This window comes from Pinus tabuliformis, chromosome 4_2 (assembly GCF_031772625.1).
Source record: "Pinus tabuliformis cultivar Carrire ecotype Pingquan chromosome 4_2, CPIR1, whole genome shotgun sequence".
NCBI lineage: Eukaryota > Viridiplantae > Streptophyta > Pinopsida > Pinales > Pinaceae > Pinus > Pinus tabuliformis.
The window spans coordinates 129,171,785-129,187,716 of record NC_142304.1 but is presented as its reverse complement, the minus strand read 5'-3'; positions in this window follow the sequence as shown (position 1 = coordinate 129,187,716).

Below are 15,932 nucleotides of genomic sequence, written 5' to 3'. Positions count from 1 at the left end.
TATCCATTTGTGCTGGCCACTGGAATGTGGATTGATCTCTCCAATGAAATCCAAGCCCCACTGCTGAAAAGAGGTCCTTTTGCATGTTTTGGTTTTAAGGGCAGGGACTTCAACTGTTGTTTTCCTTCAAATCTTTGGCACCTATCACAAGATTTAACAAATGAAAATACATCAGAAAATAAGGAGGGCCAGTAATATTCAGCTTTGAGGATTTTATGGGCTATAGTCTTCCAATAATGGTGCCCTCCACAGATGCTGGAATGAAATTGTTGCATGACTTCTATTCACTGTTCTTTGTCCAGAAACCTCAAAAGCATTTCAGATGGATCCCTCCAGTAGAGCAAATTTTCATGGATACAAAATTTTGCTGCCCTAAGTTTAATAGTTCTGACTTGACTTTGAGCAAGTCCTGAAGGGATTTCTAGCTTCAGCAAGAAATTAATTATTGCAGAATACCAATCACAAGAAGCTAGATTTTCTGCCACTGGTTGTTTTCTCTCTGGTTCAGCTGCTTCCTCTTCTTCTACCTGACCATTTTCTACAATTGTGGCCATGAAATGTATGTTCAAAGTTCTGCAATTTTCTTCAGCTAACAACCTGGCAAGACCCTGACCTTTGACAAGTTTGGTGGGCTTCAGCTCTATATTAAATTCAATCAACTTTGCAATCCATTTAGCCCTTCTTCCATCAGCATCAGGTTGTGTCAAGACATCTTTTATTGCAGCAGAAGGTACATATGCAATTATCTTGGAATGCAGAATGTAAACTCTGAAAGCTTTCAAGGATTTGATAAGAGCATGTGTTTGTTTTTCAATAATGTCATACCTCAGTTCAGCATCCCTTAAGTTTTTGCTGAAAAATGCCACCGGATGCTCTAAGCCTTCTTCATTTGCTTGCAATAAAACTGTTGCAATGGTGTTTTCAGAGGCAAATGAAAATATATGAAACTCCTTGCTGTAATCTGGACTTATTAAAGTAGGAGCCTCCATAATAGCTTTTTTAATAGACTCAAATGATTTTCTTGCTGCATCAGTGCATCTGACCTCTGACCCTTTCTTCAACATGGAGGTAACATGCTTTATCAGCTCTGCAAAATTTGGTATAAACCTCCTCACAAAATTAATCTTGCCCAGAAAGGACTGAATATCCTTCTTTGATCTCGGGACAGACAAAGTATGTATTGCTTTTACTCTTTTTGGGTCAATTCGAACACCTGCAGTAGAAACAATATGTCCTAACAACTTGCCTTCTTCTAAAGCAAACTGTGACATTTTAGGATTGACTGAAATCCCAAACCTTCTGCACTTCAGGAACACCTTTTTCAAATGTTGCAGATGATCTTAATGGCTGCTGGAGTATACTATTATATCATCAAAGTAGATAAGGACAAACTTATCCTTTTCTCCAACAAATGCTATGTCCATAGCTCTCTGAAAAGTAGCTCCAGCATTCATCAACCCAAAAGGCATCTTGGCATACATAAAAGTGCCCCAAGGAGTGGTGAATGCAGTCTTCTCTTGGTCATCTGGATGCACAGCAATCTGATTAAACCCTGAAAATCCATCCAAGAAAGACATCACTTTGGCTCCTGAGACTTTCTGCAGCAAATGCTCCATCTTGGGAAGAGGATAATTGTCTTTCTTTGAGCATTTGTTTAAGTTTCTGAAATCAACACAGTCTGATTTCTCCACTTTTCTTCCTCACTACCACCAAGTTGGCTACCCATTTTAAATATTTGAGAGGGACTATGATCTTGGCAGCCAGCAATTTTTTAATTTCTTTTTCAATCAGAGGAAGGAGCAAAGGATTTATTGGTCTCAGCTTCTGCTTGAAAGGAATGGTATCTTTCTCCAGAGGGATTTTATGCTGAATAATCTTTTTATCATAGGTTTTCAGGTCACTATATTCCCAGGCAAAGACATCAGCAAATTGCTTCATTAAATTGCAATATTCAGAACTTTGGTCAGCAGACAAATGGGAAGACAAATTTATGTATCTAGGCTGACCTGGACTCCCTATGTCATGCTTACAGACTACAGATTGGTCTTCTTTCTGGGCAGCCTTGTTAGGTACATCATTTTGGTCAAACAGTCTTTCTAAAGGAATTAAACCCTTAGGAATATGATTGTTGGGAAGCTAGACAATGCTATCTTTGCCAATTTTATTTCTAAGCTGGGGCTTGGGGCTTTCTTCCAAGGCTTCATTCTCTTGGTCAATTTGCATTTCAGAAAACTCATCAATGACTTGGAGAAACCTATTTATTTCATCATCATCTTCAAAAACTTTCCAATGCTGGACATTATCAGGCAAGGATGGCCTATATTTCATTTGGACTTCATAAACTAGTCTGTGAGGCATGGGAGGGATAAATAAACTAACAGAAATAATCAAAGGAATCTTTGAGTCTCCATACCTCATCTCTGTATGCTTTCAGCCTTGGGTGCTTTGCTTGAAAAGTTCTGTTTACTTGCTGAATGATCAAATCAGCATCTCCAAACACCTTTATGTTCTTGATTCCTCTGTCTTTTGTTGCGTTTAGACCCAATAGCATAGCCTCATACTCTGCTATATTGTTAGTGACCTGGAAAACCAGCTTAAAAGACCGCTGAGTGCTTTCTTGTTCTGGAGATACTAGCACCACCCTTGCTCCTGCAGTTTCCCTGGAACATGCTCCATCAAAGAACATCTCCCAAACTTGACTTCCTTGCTCTTCTTCGGCCTGAACTATTGGTTTCTTGAGCTGCAATGAGGCCTTTTGAGATTCTTCTATTTAGAGGATAAATGCTCCAAAATCAGTGTCCACAACATATATGGGATGATTAGTAGGATTCTTCTCATCACTGATGATGTATGCCAGTTGTGCTTCTTTGTACAATCTCATGCTTTCTCCTCCAAAAACTGGGACAGTAGCATAAGATAGATCATTCTGTAATGTCCCACCTAGCCTCTTAATCCATCCCCTAGACAGCAGCATGCCAAACTTAGGAGGGACATCTGCTACCACAATATCCATCATCATACTCTTCATGGGCAGTTGAGTTAAGGTAATGGCCAGGTATTTGATTAATCCTAGGCATTTCACTTTCCTTGAATCAAAAGAGAATAAATCATGATATGGCCTAGTGATGTCAAGGCCTAATTCTTCCATGACAGCTTTAGGCATCAAATTGTGGCTGGCCCCTGTGTCTAGCAGGCAATTGTGGAGGATTTTGTCATGAATGGTCAAGGAGACATAAAAAGATGGAGAATTATTATCAGCAGGTTCAATCATGGGGCTAAGCACAACAGCAGGCTTATCATCTTGCAAATTGACAGAGTCAGTGGAGGTTTGTGTGGTTTCCAGCTCAAAAGCTTCAAGGATAGTCTTTCTAAACACTTCACTCTTCACCAACTCTACCAGAGGCACAGATATTTTCAACTTCTGAACTTCTGACTCAAAGCTGAAAGAGGAAGGTAACTTATCAAAACCTCTTACCTCTTGAACTGGAGCTTTGAGGATGACTGGGTCAGCTGCTGGTCTTCTCTGTCTGATATTCTGTGACTCTGTTTGGACAGCAGCTCTTTGGGCAGGATTCTCCTTGACATTTTTTGCATTTGACCTCAGATTATATCTTCGTTGCTCCTCAGTTTGTAGAACTGCCTCTCTGTCCCATTCTTGACTTATTTGGTCTTGCAGTAGTGACTCTTCATATGCAGCCACTCCAAGATTGAATCTCATAATCGAATGTACCCCGTGATCTCAATAAAGTTGGTTTGTTAGCTATGGGCCTAGCAAGAAAAAGATTTGGATAGGTTATTCTAATATTTCCCCCCCTTCAGGATCGGACGTGAAAGTTTCCTCTCATCTGGCTCAAGTAACTAAAAAAAAAGATGCAAAAACTCTTTTTTGCTCTGAAGAGAGATCGCTACTCTCTGCTTGTCAAAAATGCAGCACTGCCTTTATCTTCCATGTAGTGAATTTCATCCCCGTCTTCAAACTGTTCCTCCTCCATAACTACATTCTGGAAAGGAGCTTTAACCTTTTGTTCTTCATTTGTTTCTTTACCCCTCTGAATTATTTGTAACTGTTCATTTGCTCTTCTGAATGGATTTGGATTTCTTGGAGCAAATGTGTTTTGCTGCCTTGTCTTTCCTGAATTCTGCTCAAACTTCAGCTTAGATATTTCAGCAGCCAATGACTCTATGATCTTTGTCATTTTATCTAATTTAGGCTCTGAAGATGATGCAGAGGAGGTAGAAGCCTGACCTCTCTGCCTCCTTCTGTCAGCTTGACCTTTGAGCTTTTCTGCAACCATGATATTAGACTCTACTTCTAGGGCTGCATCTTGCATGTCTGCCAGAGTGGCACATCTTCTTTCTCTCAATAATAAGCAGAAATCAGAGTCAAAAGCATTGGCATAAGTGATTTTGGTAGAGGTGGGGATAGGCTTTACCTCAGCTGGTATCTTACTATACATACGATTGAATATTTTATTAAAATCAGGCAAAGATTCCCCATTTTCCCTCTTCAGGTTACCAAACTCAGTATGGTAGTATAGCAAGTCTTTTTTATCTCCCCAATGCTTCAAAAATGCTTCATCTAAGGCTTCAATATCAGCAATAGATCCAGGGTGCAATTCTCTGAACCACTTCCTGGTCTCTCCATCAAGGCTCTGTACAAAAACTCTCATCCACCCATCATTTTCACTTATATCTAAGTTATCAGCATAACTATAAAAAGCCTCAAGGTGTTCTTCTGCTGTCACTCCCTCTGTACCAGTAAATTTGGGCATGTATTTCTGATATTCTCCTGCAGGCATGGCATTCAAAGGAGCAGACAAGACCAGGGGTCCATACTTGGCAGCTACAATTCTTTCTATCTTCGTAGGTGCTTGCTGGCCTGCCATGACTGGGATATGTGGAAGGAAACTGGCAGATTGAGCAGTATGAAACAATGAAATGGATGACAGAGACAAAGGGATACTATGGAATGTATGGGAAGCTTTCTTTGGACTGATATTCAAAGGGGAACTAACTGAACAAGGAGCTATATGAATCTTTGAAGGAAATTTCTCACTAGCAACACTAGGCTCAATATCTTCAAATTGTATATTCTCAGCTATAACCTTATCTTTCAGAGATGCATAATTTTTCTCAGGCTTACTTGATCTTGATGCTCCTTTCTGTGATGTTTTTTTCGAATTAATGATCTTCTCAGGGTTAGGCACTGGTTTAGCTGGCGACTTCTGAGGATTTCTTCGAGTATGCCTCACAAACTGAGCCAGAACTTCAATGTGGAGTCGCCAAAGGTTGGTCTTCCTCCAGTGGAGTCGCCAGATAGATGATTACAACCAGAAATGTGCTTAGACTTTGTCTATCATCAAAATCTGGAACTGTGTTGTTCTCCCAAGCAAGGATAATTTTAGGGGCGAATGTTCGCCCTTTGGCGAAATTAAGGGGTTTTAAATTTTTAGTGGGCGAATATTTTGTATCATAGTACATTTTTACAAATCACCTCAAATAGCCCACCTTATTTTAAGGGAGAGGGTAAAAAAGGTAAATTTAGCCCTTGAAATTAGGACTTACAACCTTCCATTCGCCCATTTTCAAGAATAGGTTTTATTTAAGTGAATCCATTCGCCCATTTTCAAGAATAGGCTTTATTTAAGTGAATCCTATTGGCCAAATACCATATTTATAAAAGAGGTATGGTAAATAAATAAAACATTTTTTATATTTACTCCATAAGTCACCTTATATACATGTAAGGGTGTAAACAAATAAAAATATAAGTAAAGTGGAGGTATGATAAATAAATAAAATGTCTTTTTATACTTACTCAAAAGGTATGGTAAATAAATAAAAATATAAATAAACTAGATGTATCATAAATAAATAAAACCTATTTTTATATTTAGTCCATAACCCTCGTTCTATTTATGAAGGCTCAAGAAAGAGGTTTTATTTAAGTGAATCCTATGGGCCAAATACCATATTTGTAAAAGAGGTATGGTAAATTAATAAAAATATAAATAAACGAGAGGTATGGTAAACAAATAAAACATTTTTTTATATTTACTCCATAAGTCACCTTATATTTACGAACACTCAAAAAATGGGTTATATTTAGGTGAAACCTATGGCCAAAATACTATGGGACAAATACCATGGACTAGATTGTTATTAATACCATGCAAAAAACCATTATTAACCCTAATATTAGAATTAATAAAAATAAAAATGGCACATGGTATTGACCCATGGTATTCACCAAAATGGCACATGGTATTGACCCATGGTATTCACCTGGAATGTAGCCTATTTAAATGGGGGAATTAAACCAGCATGTAGCCTATGCTAAGATTCACTAGGACTTTACAAAGTTTTATTATTTAGTGAAAGACTCGCCAAGATCTTACAAGATTTTATAATTGAGTAAAATATTCGCCATGCCTGGTGAGAGATTCGCCAAAAAATTATATATACATATTATATTATTGATAAAATCGCCTTCCATTTTTCCTATATACCATGGAGATTCGCCCATTTATTATATTTATAAATTTAGGGGGGGTTCTTAAAATTTTCCCTGCTCCCAAGGAAGCTAAGCTTCAATCTCCTCTCCCCGGCAATGGCGTCAATTAATGTTATCACCCCAAGAAACTATCCTAGTTTGTATCTCAGAGATGCTCGGGAACATTACAAACTCAACAAAAATGTTGGAAATAGGTGGATGAATGGAAAGAATGATGCATATTCAAGCTAGATAACCACTTCTACTATGCATCCCCAAATTACAAGGCTTTAAACCACAAATTACTCACAGTTTGAGGATTAAGTGAACATGGAAAATACTGACCACACCAGCAGATGCACAAGACCATGTGATGGTCGGCTGCAACCAGTAAAGAGGTCTATGAATCTATTTCCTAATGCACAGACAGGATTACAACTCTCTGGCACTAAGTAAACAGAAACCTGCATAGCACATTCAATGATACATACTAGATTCTAACACAGAGGTGGAATGACAGCCCCTCTAATGCTAAACATCAAGAGCACATGAAAAATACATAACAGGCACAACCTAGAACAAAGTAAAAATGGAAAGTGAGCAATTAACAGCAAAAAAAGCTTGTATTAGCTGAAAATGAAGACCAGACGCTGCAAGTATCACAGTGGTTACAGTCTCCAAAAGTTGAACCTTACATCAAAACTATAACCATCAACACTCATTACATCTCTTTTTTGGGTATATATAGAGTTTCATTACAAAATCCTCTGCTATCCTATGCGTCGAGGGGTCATAATGGACCATCAACCACATTAACTGTCTAGTACGGGTCTCTGATACAATCTGATTGCTTCAGAGGATGAATTTGACATTCTTTGGTACTTTGTTGTACTCCTCGAGCGGGTGGAGTGTTGTATGAATAAAGCTCCATGATTGATTAAAGCTCCATGATTGATAAATGCTTTCAACTGCTCTTTCCTTCACAGCTCTCTTTCCTCAATAAACGCAGTTGTTGTGGAGTAACTGCACCCGGTACTGGTAGTTGATCGTCGTTGTCCTTCGGGAGTACAAGACAGTCAAAGGAGGTGAAGACTGCATGGAGGAAGATCAGTCGTTGAATCGCGTGGATGGACGGCGGAGATCTATCGGCGGGAGACGTTGGGAGGACACGGGGCGGAGTGATTATGAGTTGTCAGATCACATGTATGGACGACGGAGATTGATTTGCAAGCGCTATCAGGAGATATGAGAGCGGGGAGATCGCGGGTCGTTGGATCTCGGGCGGGGAGATCCAACGGTCATCGGGTGTGGAAGATGCAGGGGATTTAACGGTCAAGAAAGCGGTTTTGAGCGGCGAGCGGTAATTATCGCACCGCCTTTGGAGCTGCAGCGATATTCATATATGGGCTCGCGATCCAATATAACTGCGATGCATGGCGGATGGGACCAGTGGCAAACCACTTTCCCCGCGAGTTAATGCACGTGCAGCTTACGGGTGCGGGAGGTGCGAATGCCATCAGATCTCGCGGCAAATGATCAGACGGCAGGGAGATAAATGAGGTTTAGCGCGTGGGAAAAGGCTATGGTGGCAGGGAAAAGCACACGGTCAGGGGATTGTGGTTACATGACGATTCAAACTTAGCGCTCGGGGGCCGAAGAACATAGACTTTCACGGCGTTTTAGAGGTAAATTGGAGGAAAACGAAGGTAGTGGGAGTTATAAGAGTGTAGGAAAAATGGAGGAGGAGGAGACAGACTGCTGCGGGCTCCTTTCTAAGCATAACACACAGCCAAACCTGTTATGTCCTTAGAAAAAACTTCGTCTTATAGCAAAGCTAACAGTTTCCAACCACTTTGAACCAAAAGCATTGCCAAACGCCACTTTCCCAATCCTAAATTTTAACAATGGGTGCAATGGGTGTGCGGTATGCCTGGTGAACTGAGGACTTCAAGTGCAGCATCAGGTTCAACTGGTCTGTTGGCATAAGATTGCTTTTTAAACATGACCCCATGAGAAATCAACCAAAATTTTGCCAAAAGTTGAAAGAATAAACAAATAATACCACAGGAGACATATATTTGCACATACATGAGTAATATGACACCCCCATCACGAATCCTTCATGTCGAACACGACATGATGATTACACGAGTTTGACCCATGTCCTACGTGAGGGACACAAGTGACCTACCAAAATCATGTCCCAATTTATGACACATGTCCCCATGAAACGATCCTTGCGCACTGTAAAACTCACTTTTGGGCAAATTTTCCACACATTTGTTTAATGTTTTAGAGTTGTTGGAACGTTTGTATGATTAGCAATTTAGCAAGGGAGAAACGAGTTCTAGAGGAGATTCAAAGTGCAGGTAAGTGGACTTGCCTTCCACAATCTTTTAGTTTTGCTACAGTAGTCCATTTTTGCTTACAGGCAAAGGCTTGCTGCAGCCTATTTTTCTTCATATTCACAGCAATCATAGTGTCGAACACAACACGATCATGACACAAGTTTGACTCATGTCCTAGGCGAGGGACACGAGTCAAACTCGTGTCCAGCACGTGCCAAAATCATGTACTGAATTTATGACACGTGGCCCCCATGAAACAACCCCCACTACAACAAAAGCAGCGATTAGCGTCCCTTTTTACTTCTTTTTTTGCATCTAGAGCCCATTTTTGGTGCTATTTGCATCCATTTATCAAATATGGTGCAAAACTTGACACAAAATTTGCATCAAGTTTTGCACCAAATCTTACACCAAGTTTAGCACCAGGTATTGCAATAGGTTTTGCACCACGTTTTGCACCAAATTTTATGCCAAGTTTTGTGTCATCCTTTACACCAGGTTTTGTTCCAGGTTTTGCATCAAGTTTGGCACCTAATTTTGTTTGACATACTTTTGCATCCTCATTTGCATCCACTTTTTGCACCTACACTTGCATCAACTTTTGCATCGACTTTTGCATCCTTTTTTGCATCCTTTTTTAAATCATTTTTTGCATCCATTTTTGCATCCATTTGTGCATCCCTTTTGCGCCAAGTTTTACATCGAGTTTTGTGTCTAGTTTTGCATCAAATTTTGCATCTACTTTTGTTGCATCCACTTTTCCCTCTTGTTTGGCATCCATATTTACATCCTCTTTTGCATCTATTATTGTACCCACTATTGCATCTAATATTTTTGTGCCACAATTAGCGCCTAGTTTGGCACCTCCTTTTGCACCCACTTTTGATTATAATTTTGCATCCACGTTTGCATCCTCATTTGCGTATAGGTTTTCATTAACTACTACATCTATTTTTGCATCCCTTTTTGTATCCAATTTTGGACCGGGATTTGCATCGGGTTTTGTGTCTCGTTTTGCATCTACTTTTGCATCGACTTCTATTGCATCCACTTTTGCACATAATTTTGCATCCACTGTTGCACCCATTTTAAATTTCACTTTTTGCATCCCTTTTTACATCTTCATTTGCATCATACTTTGATTTTTTTTTTGCATCTATCATTACATCCACTTTTGTTATGCCACAATTTGCACCATGTTTTGCACTCACTGTTGTATCCACGTTTGCTTCCAATTTTGCATCCATGTTCACATCCTCTTTTGCATCAAATATTGCATCTATTTTTGCATCCACTTTTATGTCAGGTTTATGCATTGGGTTTTGCATCTCGTTTTGTATCTACTTTTGCATCTACTTACATTATATCCATTTTTTGCATCCAATTTTGTTTTGCCTGTTGCATCAATGTTTGCTTCCACTTTTACATCCATTTTTGCATCTTATTTTGCATATTTTTTGTCTATTGTTACATCCACTTTTGTTGCACCATATCTTACGCCTACCATTGCAACCACATTTGCTTCCACGTTTGCATCCCCTATTGCATCCACTTTTGTTTCATCCATTTTTGCATATACTTTTGTTTCCGTTGTTGCATCCACATTTGTTTCACCACAATTTGTGCCAAGTTTTACACCTACCATTGGACCCATGTTTGCTTCCACTTTTGCCTTCATGGTTGCATCCAAGTTTGCATTGACAACTGCATCTACTTTTGCATCCACTTTTGTGTCAGGTTTTTCATGTTGTTGTGCATATACTTATGTTGTATCCACTTTTCATCCAATTTTACTTCTATTGTTGCCCCCATTTCTATGTTCGCTTTTGCATCCCTTTTCCAACACTCATCATATTTTCTGCATTGATGATATTCCTTATGGCATTGACAATTATGAACAATTGATGACAATGTCAATAATATTGACAATGATGAAAATGAAGATGATGGCGATGACATGAATTGTGATTATGATGATAAAGACGATAGTGGTTACAATGACAATGATGATGATGGCAATGATTATGATGATGACGATGCTAATGACGTTGGCGAATCTTCCCAATTTTAGATGTTGTCATTGTCATAATCATAAGCATTATATTTGGTGTCATGATCATCATTTTCATCTAGGTCATCATCAAAAACAATAATGGCATGAATGATGATGATGCATGATTACAACAATGTCGATAGAAATTACATTAATGATGATGATGGTGATGATAAAAATGACAATGACGATGATAATGGTGGTGATGATGATGATAATGACATGACGATGGGTGGTGATGATGATGATCATCGATCATCTGTCAAAAATAGAGTTTTTATTTCTCTTACATATATCAATGTGTCCTAAACAACCCTTTTCTAGCACTGATCACATTTTTTGGGTTGATGATATTTCTTACAACATCTACAATTATGAAAAATTGCAAACAATGTCCATAATGATGATGATGATGGCATGAATGGTGATTATGATGATAATGTAATGATGGCAATAACAATGACAAGGATGATGGTGATGATGATGACAATGATTATGATAATGAGAATGACCTTACAATCTTATGGATTCGTGAACAATTACTAGTTTCAATACCATCTTCTGGATACGTATTACTATCATTCTTCATGCATTACATTTCCATCGACATCTCTACTCTGAGTAGTGGATGGCATGTCATCAATGTATGCTAATTTCATCAATTCCTCAAATTTTTCACGTGGTAGTGCTCTCTTCAATGCTTCTCTTCTTCTCCTAGTATGGTTTAAAGGATGAATTGGATCATCTCGTTGAATTCTTAATGGTCTAGTTGGATCTTGATCATTAATAGGTGTATCATCAACATCGTTTACCTATAATTAAATGCAACCATTATTTAATGTTAGATAGAAATTACTATATAGAACATGGATCCATTTCAAAGATATACGCAATAAATTACTCAACAAAACAACATTATACATGTATACAATAAATTAAAAATATTATTTTTGAACACATTATTTTAAAAACAAGCCACATTAATTTCATATTCTTAGATTTTCTACCTTAGGAACATCCAAAAACAACAATTGTCTCAAATTATTCATCTATGCATGTAGTATCATCATGGCCAACCTCTTGTTCATTGTGTTGATTTTCTATTTCATTTACAAACTCCATTGTCATATCCTCTTCCACCCATTTCTTTTTGTGTGATTTAATTGTACGGCGTAGGCCACGTCCATATGCAGGTATTTGTATTGGTCTATCAAAATGATTAAACTCCTCATTTGTTCTGATTCCATTGCCAACCTAAAATAGTTGATACATACATTATTTTTTCCAAGGTTAGAGATTAGACTATATGATGTACTTATATCGTCCATTAATTTATAACTGAACTTATTTATAACAACCACAAAGTATAACAATTGTATCAAAGTATTCATTCCATGTATTATCATCATGACTAACCTCTTGTTCATTCCCAACTTTGGTTGAAGATTAAGATGTCATCTAAATACACCACCACAAATGCATTGGTGAAGGGTCACAAGATGTCATCCATCAACTTCATGAAGGTTGCAGTAACATTCGTCAACTTGAAAGGCATGACCAACCATTCGAAAAGTCCCTCCTTGGATTTGAAGGCAGTCTTCCACACATCAGAATTAACCAAACTTCAAGTTAATATTGCTGGAATATTTGGCCCCCTTGAGCTGGTCCAAAAGGTCATCAATCCAATGGGATTGGGTACCTATTATAGACAATGATTTTGTTTGGCACCTGATAGTCAATATAGAGTCTCCAGGTCCCATCCTTCTTATGTACCAATACAATCAGACTCCCACAGGGTGATGAGCTTTTCCTAATGTGCCCTTTCTGCAACAACTCCTGAATTTGCCTCTTGATCTCATTCTTCTCCAGAACACAACGTCGATATATTGATCCATTGGGAATGACGCGCTTGGGGTCAGATCGATGGAGTGATTGACCTGACAATGGAGAGGTACCCCCGCAGGTGAGGTGAAAATGTCCTTGTACTCCTCCATGACCTTGTCCATCTGCTACTACTGTGCGGAGGAGCCATGTTTGGAATTTGTGGCCACAATCTTCTTCTTGTCCTGAGGGTGAATCATAAGGAAAACAAATTTCCTAGTCTGTGAAATGATCTTACTACATTTCTTTGCAGAGATCAAATAGATGGTGGTAGGCGGGGCTACTCGAGCTAAGGGAGTTGGAGACTTTTGGCTAGTCTAGAGAATATCACAAAACAACTCCTAAACTTCAATGCACTCGCTTTCCAACACATACTAAGAAACGACAACAAGTTGGTAAACATGCTTGCCAATGAAGGGCTCAACTTCACTTTAGAGGTCATGGAATCTCTATGGGAACAAATTTTTGTTGCTCAATGGAAGCATGAATGTCAGGACATTGTTGAACAAGACAAAGTTCCCTAAGGTGGGTGCACAACATTAATTTTCCTGATTGACCATGATCTGTAGTAATCATATGAGAGGGAGGCAAGATGCCCACACCTAGCGACCTGCATGGCATATCTGCCACCACCATCACAATTCTCAGTAGAGGATGATATTTATGGTATTAGAGGCATTTGTACGAAAGGAGGTGGGCTACTATCATTTCGTAGATCTCACACTCTTCGAATCGAGCACACATTCATGGTTTTGTGTAGGTGAGTACACCACTGTCATTTAAAGAAGCAAAGCATATCATGTTGGATCATTAAGAGAAAAATACAACCAATTCTCGAAGCCTTTAAAATAGGGCATATGGTCATGGGGTCCTGCAACACTCTATCAATGACTCTAGCTTGCAAGCACCATGTAATCCCCGACGTTTTCACTTGCAATCAACCCCTTAGGATCTCCACTTTCGGTTATCATCCATGCCTCTCCTTTACAAGGATCTCTATCAATCAAGTTTGGTCTTCTCCTTTACTCCCCTTGCAACTCACTTCAAGATTGGTTCTTTTCCACAACCTCTCTTCTTGCTCCGATTTGGAATTTCGGATCTTGTCTCTCTGTCCCCATGCTTGGATTTATTTTTGTTGCAGGTTTCCTCACCTGAGCCTCCTCACAATTTTAACCCCCCCCCCCCCCCCACTTTCAGTTAGAAAGGTTAACCTCTATCTAGTTTATTTTTACCCACCATCGACTTGTTCCTCCTTTCAATCGACTTTCTGCCGCCCCTACCTCTCACTCAGTCATGGTTCGATGTTGCACCACCATCTCCACAGAGGCAGAACATAGGGGCAGATCGAGTCAACCCCCCTCTCCTACTCCTCCCTCCCTGCATGCCTCCCATGCTCAGGATTCCACCGGAGCCATCGTGGACCATTATCAACGTCTCGTTCTTGAGGTCATGTAGTGAGCTATCGCTTACATCAAAGGGCAAGTTCGCTAGGCTAGAAGATACGTGCCAAATCATCACGTGGAGCGAGAAACACAAGATTATATTCATGATAACAGAAACTCCACCAGGGCGAGGGCCTCTGCTTAAGAATATTAACCTGTAATGGCATACTGAGACACTCATGGGCGGGTACTTACTGACAGGGTTGACACCTAACAAGAGCTCCTTATTTGATGTTAGAACTCCTAAACAGAATGAACAACATGGAGAACATGCTGAATGACATGGATGACAACCTCAACCAAATTCTATCTACTACCCAGCCTCCATCAACCACAGGAGATGACTCTCACCCTCGAGCTCATACTTAACACCCTGTAGAATGACAACTCAAGTGCAACTCTAGGAAAAATGATAACTCTCTCTATACCGTCTCTATTCTTCTACTTGTTTCAGAATGTATTTTGGTCTCTTAGTTTATGTAATTTTGTCTATGTATATCCTTGTTTTTGGTTTAAATTCCCAGACTCTCAGGTCAGAAAGAATGCGAGCAATATGAAAATTTTGTTTATGTGCTATTGCTTTGACCTCCCTAACGATAGACCAAACCAATCCATCTATGTTATAATCACGTTTTTTCTCGCAGTAATATAATCTAAATCCTCTAATCTTACAAAAATATGTCATTATTAGCTCAAGGCTGAACTCTTATGGGATTAATACCCTTACTTACTGGATTTTATTTTAAAATACTCGTTTATCTAACTTACTTGCTACATTAACCCAACTACCTTGTTATTTACTGCGCTAAGCGCATGAAATAACTCCATTCTTTCAAACAATTCTATCTCTTTATTTATCCTGTAAACTATTTATAACAACATTCTTTAACCCTACCTTATACCTTTATAAAAAAATTTAATTATCATTATAAATCTCCATCAACAATTATATTTTTATAATATCTTTCCTCAATGATCTTATTACCTTGAAATAAAAATTTAAAACTATCCTAATCCCTAAATATAAACCTTTCCCTTTCCCTAGAATGGAAAATGGTCCTTCACACTCTTATAACCCCTAAAAACATATTCTTTTAAAATATATAGCTATCTCAATTATCACTGCCTTTAAAAAAACACCCTAACATCATATTCACCACTTTTAAAGATTCTCTGCAAAGATTCACCACTTTCGAGGATTCCTTGGGATTGGACTATTCGACATACATAACAAACAACTAAAATGGTCCAATATCAATCAAAATATCCACAATATGACATATTCCATAAATAACTAACACCCCTGAAAAAAAAAAACACTTTCCTTTTAAACACACCGAGATTTGCAATGTTTAAATACATTGTAAACTAGTCTGACCCCTAACCAGAGTTTGATAAAAATCTCCTAATATTATTAAATTTATTTAAAAAAATAAAATAAAAAATATCTCTATTTTTACGCCGTAAGGCGTTCCCTCTGAGAAAGACATCCCTAAAATGTGACGTGTGCGATCGTGAGCCATTGATTTTGTGTGTTAGATGATTGGAGTGTTTTCTGCCGTTCGTTTAATCTGTTTTATTCATAGAAAAATGGTATTTTTCCCATGGTAATGGGCCATGAAAAGCCAGGCCTGGCCTGCTGGCGATGAGACTCTTCTGCTGCCCATGAGACTCTTCGCAGAGACTGCCTGCTGGCGCAGAGACTCTTCGCAGAG